The sequence below is a fragment of the Podarcis erhardii genome (assembly GCF_964252035.2).
Source record: "Podarcis erhardii genome assembly, chromosome: 9".
Taxonomy (NCBI): Eukaryota; Metazoa; Chordata; class Lepidosauria; order Squamata; family Lacertidae; genus Podarcis; species Podarcis erhardii.
In genome coordinates, this window is record NC_138512.1 from 34,992,597 (window position 1) to 35,002,653 (window position 10,057).

Here is a 10,057-nt window from a genome sequence, read left to right on the forward strand (position 1 = left end):
TCAGGGGATCTTCCTCACCACTTCTGCCCTTGATGCAGCTGAAGGCTGCAGTGATACTAGCTTGTCTCCACTCCAGGCTGAATGAGAGAAAGAGTGTCCGTTTCTGACTGAGAATGGAGCAGAAATAAGATGGTTTTTGAACCGCTGTCTGAACTCCGACCACATGCCGCATGGCAGGAACTGGTGGGTGGCATCTGGTGGTCCATGATGTTCCTTCAGGTGAAAGCAGTAGCTTTAGGGATGAATTCCTAGGTTTGCCTTTGTCCCCATGGAGAAGCCAACTGGGACCGTGCTTCTGTGTGCCACAGTTCGAGTTGGGCTAGAGACATTTTGCTGCCTGAGGCAAAAGACAAAATAGCACCCCTGCTAGGGCTGGCCCAGCTATTAGGTGGGGTGAGGCCATTGCCTCAGGTGGTGGAAGCACCTCAATGCCTGCCACAACCAGCAAAGAAGTGGCACCGGCATTGGCACCAATTTCAGGTGAGATCTTGCTGAAATCGGCACCGATGTTGGCGCCACTTCACCACTGGTGGCAAAGCTAGCAGGGTGGGCAGCGTTCTACATACAAAAGCCAACCCAACGGCTGAATCTTTATTTAAGCAATTTGTATACCGCCTAATCACAGTCGTCTCTAAGACAAAAAACAAGTTAAAACTATAAAAATCAGAGTTCGTTTTCAAAAGCATGCAGGCATTTAGCACTAGCAGTGGGATGGCCTGCTTCACCTGAGGGACAGAAGACTAGCTTAGCGCAGTGGTAAGGAATTGGAGACAACAGGAATTGTAATCAAACGATATCTGCAGGGCCACTGATTCCCCACCACATGAAGTAGGGAGAACAAGGAGGTAGGCCTTATGGCACATGCAGATCTGTCATCAAACGGGGGGGAGTGGCTGATGGAGGTTCTGCTGCTGCCCCAAATATAAAGGTAAAGTAAGGTAAAGGACCCCCTGGACAGTTAAGTCCAAAGTCGACTATGGGGTACAGCGCTCCTCTCGCTTTTCAAGCCAAAAGAGCCAGTGTTTGTCCACAGACAGCTTTCCAGGTCATGTGGCTGTGCTACTGGTGCAGAGAGGACCGTGACGAATGCTAGAGCGCATGGAAATCCCTTTTAACTATCCCCCGCCACAGTACCTATTTATCTACTTGCACTGGTATTCTTTTGAACTGCTAGGTTGGCAGAAGCTGGGACAGAGCAATGGGAGCTCACCCTGTTGTGGGGATTCAAACCGCCAACCTTCTGATCGGCAAGCCCAAGAGGCTCAGTGGTTTAGACCACAGTGCCAACCGCTCCCTCTTGCCCCACATATACTCTGGTAGCAGATGCTGCCTGTGGCGCCCAACTAATTAGGATAGCCACACATTGCCAAAAAAGAGGACATATGTTTGCATAAGTTGCGCATGTTCTAATTTATATGTATGGATGCACATTTAGAAATAATTACTATAATTAAAACAGAAATAAATCTCATCATAAACTTGTGAACTACCTATAGAATTGAAACACAAATCTTTCCCCCAAATCATCCTGGAAACTGTAGTTTATGCACCGCCCTTAACAAACTACATTTCCCATGTTTTTGGGGTGAAAGGCACATGCTTTCAGTGTATAATGTGTTCATCACAGCCAGTGTTACTCAAATGCCTTGAACTCTGGGCTCTCTTTTTTAAAAAAAGCTGCTCTGCTTTCTTCTTCCAGGATCAACCATCTGTTCTGCAGGTGATCCTTGCACATCTCTGCATAGGTACAGCCTGCTGCTGCAGGCAAGGATGATAACTCATCCACGTAGAGCAATGCATTTCTCCCAAGCACATTAGTGGCAGCTGCTGTAATTCAAAGCTTCAGGGGCCAGAGGTGCCAGGGGCGGGGGGGGGGGAGGGAGAGAGAGAGGCAAAAGGGCTCTGCATGAGTGCCTCCAGAGACTGTCACTATTTTGCAGGGGAAAGGGGCATGCAAGCTTTAGGTTCGTAAATCTAAGTGTACTAAAGCGCTCTGTCACCCTAGCGCCACAAATCCACTAAAACAAAAAATGAAAAGAAAGAAAACAGTTTGTAAAAATGATGGGGAAATCCACTGAAAGGTGTGGCATGAGCAAATATTTAAGGGGAAGATGTGTAAACACCTCACAAGCAAATCAGAATGAATGAATGAAGACCAGATGTAGCTTAACCACTGCGTCAGCTATATGCAAGCAAATGTGGATAATTTCTGAAGAAACGGGCCATCTGGAGGAGCCGGTGCTATCGCTCTCTCCCTTGAATTTTTTTCCTCTCTGCCAGGTCAGTCTTGCTTCTTTCTTGGTGACACCAATGTTGTAATGCTCACAGATTTGATTTGTAGAAGGAGAGAGCGAGAGCATGAGAGACAATTGTCTCTCTTTCCCTGCACCTGGAGGGAATGCCTGCCCCAACCAATTTGGAGAACTCTAGAATAATATTGAAATGTATTTTTGCTGTGGGTTTGCTGCCCCAGGGTTGGATATGGAATGTGGCAAGCTGGAAACGGTGCCCAAGTCCCGTTTGAAAGAATCCTCATGAAAACCAATGAAGCCAAGGTGTTTCTTCCCTGTTTAGCTGTGCACTCCTTGGACCACTGTAGCAAGATAATTGCCATTCAACTCCACTGCCCCATCAGTAAAATGCTCTCAAAACCACAGGTAGTGCTGCTTATGAATGAAGACAAGCATTGCTTAGCTCCCAAGGAGGCACACTTGAGCAGATCATTCATCTTTACACTTGGATTACTTATATTTATATGTATTGGGTTCCATCTTGCTTTAATCAGGAACATGTTGCTTCAGGTTGAGGGGGATAATAAAAATATGTTGCCCTCAGGCATTTTCTTAGCATTTACTTACTCATTTTCTTTTAAGCAGCTCTGACATACCTGAGCTAAAACTGTGCCCCCAAACGGTTTGGTGAATGCACCTTTAGTACTAAACACATGTGCACATGCCTTACGCATATCTAAATAAGAGTTGAAGAATTCGTCTTTGCCTGGTTAAACTGGCTTGCCCTTACCTTCATACTTCAAACAGATGTAGTTGTCACCTGGTCAAATGCTGATTTAACGTTCAGCGAAATGTTTAGTTTTGCCCTTCTTTTCTGTGCTTTGGATAAGCTGTTGACCTTTTTTATTGCTAAAAGCACTGCTTGAACATTTGAGGACTTAACATTTACCTGATGCCTTTTAAAATAAGACAAACCAGTTTTTATTATTAAAAACTTCTCAGAGGAAACAAGGAGGTGCATTTGTGACTCACTGGCACTAACCAATCGGTGCTCTGTACAGCTAGGCTCTGCGGCAAATATTAGGAATGCAGTGGTACACACAGGTGGGCATGTTTTCAACCTAGTGTGCAGCAGCGTTCTCTTCCCCTCCCTTCAGTCTGTGTTTCCACAGACCTTTAAAAAGGGAGGGGGGAGAATAATATTGCAGTCTTTTGCAAGACTGGCTGGAAACTGGTATGTTGATATACTGATATACAGAGGATACATATTGGTGTGCAAAGGGGACAGAGTAGTTTACTCCTTCTTATTTTGCCAATTTCATTCATAGACAAGTTAAACATGGTGAGCAGGAGTGGCATAGCAGATCCGTAGCATATCAGCAGATCCGTTCCATTAGGAGGTGATCTGCCAAAGAACTGTCTGTGTATGCATATATGCAGCAGGTATATGAGAAATGCATTTTCAGATTAGAACCATTCCAGCAGAATTGTGTTTTAGATTGACGATTGGTGTTGAACAGGGGCGACACGGGGATGATGTTGTGTGTACAGCACCCCAAAAAGGCTCCTACACCCAGCACTGAATGTACAGTATTGCACAGTGTGAACTCGCCTTATGATAGGCCCTTAATCTCCAGAGTTCACTTTGAGAGGGAGTGATTTGTATATTAATAGGCAGCCTTACTTGGCAGTAAATCCATTGACTCAACAACATGTACGTCAAAGTCAGGCTGCTTTGGGTCGCATCATAACTGATCCTGTGTGAACGAGCACATTCTTGCATCAGGACAAACAAACCAGGCCTCTAGAATTGGGGGTGGGTGGGTGAAATATTTAAATTTAGTTCTCTGAGGAAGATGTCTGTCCTAAAATAACTGTATTCAGCAATGCCCAAGAGCTCATGAGAGACTCGGTCACTTTTTGAATACCAACCATATATTTGATGGGTTCCAAATTGCAGAGTGCAACTTGGCTTTTTGAAGAGGCTCTCTTGTGGTTAGCTGCTGCATGGTTTTCTCACGGCCTATCAGTGCACACATGGGACAGGAGATGAGTCAGCAGCTGAATCACTTTAAAGTGGTGATCAACCGTACCAAAAGGGATGTGCCCTGGGTCAGATTGTTTATTTCAGCTGGCTGGGATTGTTGATGCAACTGAAGGACCTTAGACCAAGAGGTTTACTTAAACAAAAGTGGGGAGGATGTTTAAAATGTAGTTTCCCTCTTGATACTAAGCAATCTCGGCTCCATTCTTATAATTTTCATAGATGAAAATTATTGGTTGGCGCTTTTTCTTACCTGTTTTTCAAAAGCGCTATCCTGTGAATAGAGTTGATTTGGAGTATCTAGTGACCACTTTTTAATAGACTAGATAATGCATATGGATTTATCCCATTCTGTGCCAGTTCTAGAAGTTAACCAAAAGAGGCTCATGCCAATTTAGTACTGATTTTCTTCTCCCAAGTCCTACCCCATGCAACACTCTGTAATTGTGCAATCTATACCTTGAAATGAGTAAATCCTATTAAGTTAAACAGGATTCCCAAGTAAGAGTGTATACTATACAGTGTATAGGATTGCAGTCTTAATCCTAAATTTATTGGGGTGCATGTAGGTTACTCAGAAGAAATGTAAACATACTCTTTACATGGTCAGGGTGTTGTTTATTTTAACTGTGCTTCCTGTAGCAAGTGTTTTTGTGTGTGTGTGTGTGTGTGTGCGTGAACGATACACCCAGGACTGCACTCTAGATCATGCATTGAATGTTTGAGCTCTGCCTTGAAATATGCAAATTCCATATTCCCTTGCCTTATGCACCTCAGCTTTCTGGGCAATGGAAGAGATAAATAATTGGGAAGGGATTATCTGCTATTTAATCTGGTATTTGCTTAAAGCATATTTAATTTATGTGGAATGCACTTTACTATGCAATGTCACCATGAACCATTGCTATCTGTTTCAAACCCCGGCATAATTAATCCATGACTCATGTAGGCAATGGGCAGTGTGTGTGTGTGTGTGTGTGTGTGTGTGTGTGTTTTCTTACAAACAGTATAACTAAAGATTGCTTGGGGCTGCTTGGAGAACCAGTCTGTGCAGTCACCATTCTCCTAAAGCATATAGACATCAAATAATTTGGATATTCTAACAAAAGGCAGTATCATACTCACACCCTTGCTAACACCTGCCACCCTAGAAAAGGTTGGGGGTGTTTGTGTTTGGGGCACATTCCAAACTGCTGATTCTGAAAGTGCAACTTGGACTGTGGCTTCTCCTATGACTGGGCGAGGATTAAGGGGATTAAACAGGACTGTGATGTCTACTGAACAATAGAACAGAATTTCAATTCTTTGACTAATCTCTGTGAACTGGGTGGTCAGTAGTTGACTAGGTGACATATTAATTATACTTTAGTTAGTTAAGAGCATAAGAGCAGTCCTGTTGAATCAGGTCAAAGGCCTATTTCAGTGATAGCCAAACCAGGGCCTCCAGATGTTTTGGGACTACAACTCCCATCATCCCTAGCTAACAGGACTAGTGGTCAGGGATGATAGGAATTATAGTCCCAAAACAGCTGGAGGCCCAAGTTTGGCCATCACTGGCCTATTTAATTCAGCATCCTGTTCTCACAGTGGCCAACCAGATGCCTAGAGGAAGTCTGCAAGCACGACCATCACGCAACAGCACACTCTCTTCCTGTGGTTTCCAGTCTTCAGAAACATACCGCCTCCACTACATCTTATGGGAGTGAAGAAGTACTTTATTTTCTCTGTCCTGGATCTTCCAACATTCAACTTCACTTCTTCTTCTTTGACGATCACTCGTAGCTGAGTAAGATTGTCTTCCATGAATATAGTCTCAACAGTGTTGTCCGTAAGTGACTGTGGAGACCTTGGTTCTAGTATCGTGAGGTGGCATAAATACTTACCTCTATACTTTCTTCACTCTTTGCATTACCTGATTCACCTCTATCATGTCCTCCCTTACTCAACTTATTTTCTAAGCTGAATAGCACCAAATTTTGTAACTTTTTTGCATAGGCAAGTTGCTCTAGGCCCTCGAAGATTTTAAAGTTCTAAATAGAGGTTTTCAGTAGAGTTATCATAATGTTGGTGAGACTTAACAAAGACAAATAGAAGGGCAATTTGGCTAATGTAATATCTGTATCTGACTGGTTTTGTCCCATACCTGTATCTCACAGTTGGTAAGTTTAGCGTTCAGAGGGAATAAGTGAGACTGAATAGTGGCAGACGCGTGGGCTTAGGAGAAACACTGGAGAAGGAGTTGGGTTTTGGTATTACAGTAGCTCAGTAAAGACACAATGGAATTTGTGAAATTTAAAATAGAATAGAACAATAGCAGTCAAAGTTTCAATGACAGAAGGCTATGTCTTAGTAACCTGACCGCTGACCTAAAGGGTCAGTGCCTAGATGGGAGACTGGTGGGATATAGATAAAGATGGGCTGGAGAGTCAATTATTGGGCCAAGGTAGGTACAACACCAGTAGAGCCTTTAGCAACAGCCAAGACAACAAGAGCAGACTTCAAGTGCAGGCATTCCCACTCCTCTTGTCTCCCACTTTACCTGTGGTTAAGTATTACACTGGCACTGTTGCTAACTGTTCCTCAGGAACCTCTCTTAGCTAAACAGTTTCAAAATCTGATTGAAAATCCTAGCTGCATTGGGACCCTGGTTGACCTTACCTGATGTTTGTTCTGCTAATGTTGGTGCTGATGCTTACTCCTGCTTAACTCATCGTTACATTTACCACCATCCATTGCCTTCCTGTCTTCACTAACAACTCTCCTCTCACCTTCCAATGTATCCACAGAGTTGGTGCCACGATAAAAAAGAACCAGCTCCACTGAATGTCTGTTGGTGAGAGCACCTAAACTAGGACCTCAGATATTGAGTGGACAGCATAGTACACTAGGTGGTCCTTCAAGTATTCAGGTTGCAAGCCATTTAGGGCTTTATAGGTGGCTCTGTAGTCTAAACCACTGAGACTCTTGGGCTTGCCAATCAGAAGGCTGGCGGTTCGCATCCCTGCAACGGGGTGAGCTCCTGTTGCTCAGTCCCAGCTTCTGCCAACCTAGCAGTTCGAAAGCATGCCCAAAGTTCAAGTAGATAAATAGGTACCACTCCAGCGGGAAAGTAAACAGCATTTCTGTGCACTCCTCTGGTTGCACCAGAAGCAGCTTAGTCATGCTGGCCATATGACCTGGAAAAACTGTCTGCGGACAAACGCCCGCTTCCTTGGCCTGTAAAGCGAGATGAGCGCCGCAACCCCAGAGTTGTCTGCAACTGGACTTAACTGTCAGGGGTCCTTTTCCTTTACCTAGGTAAGAAATAGTGCCTTGACTTACAAACCAATAGGCAAATAGTATAGACTGGGTATCCAGCCCCAGTCAACAACCTGCTTAGAGAACTTTGCACCAATTGAAGTTTCCAGATACATTTTAAGCGTAGCTTGGTACAGTAATCAAGCCTAGAGGGTTACCAAGGCATGGGTAACTGTGGCCAGATCTGACTTCTCAAGGAAAGGAAGGCAGCTGGTGTACCAGCTGCTAAGCTCCATTGTAAACAGAAAGATAAAGCAGAGAGAACCCACTTCCTTGGAAAACTGTTCAAGGATACCAGCCAATTGGTTTCTATATTATGCTTCAAGGTTGCTGAGCTGGCATTGTGAGCCGAATGCTAAAATAGTCTAAAGGAAATCTTGGCAACATCGGACAATGAATTTGATCAGCTTGTGCCTGCCTGATGTTAATGACGGGTAATACCCTGTGGTGAGGTCGGAAAGCTGTTAGAAGCTGGTTGGAAAAACACAGTCAAAAGAATAGCGGCAATTGGTACTGGCCCAGGGAAAAAAAGGTCATGGTTTAAAATGGAAGTCTGAAAATCAAATCACATTTGAATACATAAATCTCTGGCACACAAACTAAGAAATAGGGGTAATTCATCTAAGTTTGTATGCTGAGAAAGCAACGAAACATAGCAAGTGATCCAAAGTTCCAGTCCCCCCCCCATCTGTATTTTAAAAAATCATTATGTGTAAATGATTATTTTGCACCCCTCTTCAGTACACACAATTATTATTGGCAAACATTAACATGCATGATTCTGATTCTGAACCAACCCATTCTTCAATACAGAGTACTGATCCCGTATCAAGACACAGAACAATTAAAACACATCCATTTATAGTTCTTTTTGTCATTCATTATTCCTCATAAATGCAAATATTCAATCCAAACATTGACAGCCATTTCCTTACTGTTCCCATATTCGTTTACTTATCATTCATTCACAAGTTTCTTTTCTGCAAGCCCCCCTTCCTTAAACTTGATATAGTGCACAAGTATAAAGCTTCACAACAGTGCCCAACATTTGATCTCCCATTCTACTATAGCAAGTGCCTCGGTTTCCTTCTAACTATTGCATCATCAATAACTTTTGCTGGTGTGACTAAATGAAATATTACCTCTACTGCCAGTTTATTTCCCAATTCTTTATCCTAAATGGTTTCTGTACTATTGTAAATGTTTCTTATATGTACATTGCTTGAATTATCAGCAGTGTATGTAACTCGAGGTGCTGCTCCTTACATACTGATTTTGTCATTAAATAAATATTTGCTTTGCTGCCTTCTTTACTTGTGAAAAAAGATGTCTTTTTGTTCAAATAAATGGGGCAGAACAGACCAAGACAGATGACTTTTTGCATAGGATTCTTCCCTCCTTAGAGCATGCCGTCTCAATCAAAAGCAGAATTACTCCTTGATGGCATACCAGATTTGTTAACTCATAGAACCTTATTTCAGAACCCCCTGCTGGGAAATTCCAGATGTCCATGGGCGGCTGGAAGGATGGAAGCAATTTACTTAGCAAATGTCCTTACGGACTGTTTTTCTTGAAAGTCATGACATATGCATTTGTTATATACTGAAGGGTTTAGAAATAATTTTCTTTGAACGATTGGATTATGTCAATGGCAGGACTTTTCATCATTGTTTTAGCGCTCATAAAAAGGTCGAATTAGCAGGAACTCAGGGGAAGATGTTATATATATAAAAAATTTGCAGGCAATAAGACTTAAAACAATCATAACAGTCATTTAATATTCCAGGGTAATTGGTGCTAGGTAATTGGTTTTAGAATCATTATGCAAACAAAGTTCTAGATCAGCTTTCACCAAGTTTGTACTTTACAGACATTTTGGAGTATAACTCCCATCAGTTCCAGCCAACACAGCTATATATAATTTGGACCCTCATTTGATCCTGTCTTGTTTGAACAAACCACATTTTAAAAGTAACTAGTGTACCAACAGCTTGGGCAGAACTCTGGCTGGTTTAAAAGCAGAGAATGATGCTTCCAATCTCATCCTTAGTGATGTGCCAGAGGAAGAAGGGATGGGCATGCAAGCCCAAGGCTTGTGCACATACCAAACCATAGTTTAGGTTACATCCACAAGACTGCAACTCTAAAACTTAACTCTCTCTATATTTGTGTGTGTGTAGCCTTGTCCTTATGCCCGACAGATCGAAATAGAGAGTGCTTTATTTTTATTTTTCATCCAGATGGTTTGATCACTCCCCAACTCCACCACTGCTACCAATTTAAAGCTCCCGACAGATAATTATTTCATACTGACAGTTCTGACTTCGTCCAACGGATGCAAGTCGGTTGCTTGTTTCTATTGGAGCAGATGAATTGTTTGGGACAGGGTTCCAGGGGCTCTGAATAAGGACTTGGTCAAGCAAACGCAAATGGGTTTTCTGAATATAAAAGCTTTGCATTCCAAAGACATTGCAGAGATGCTCTT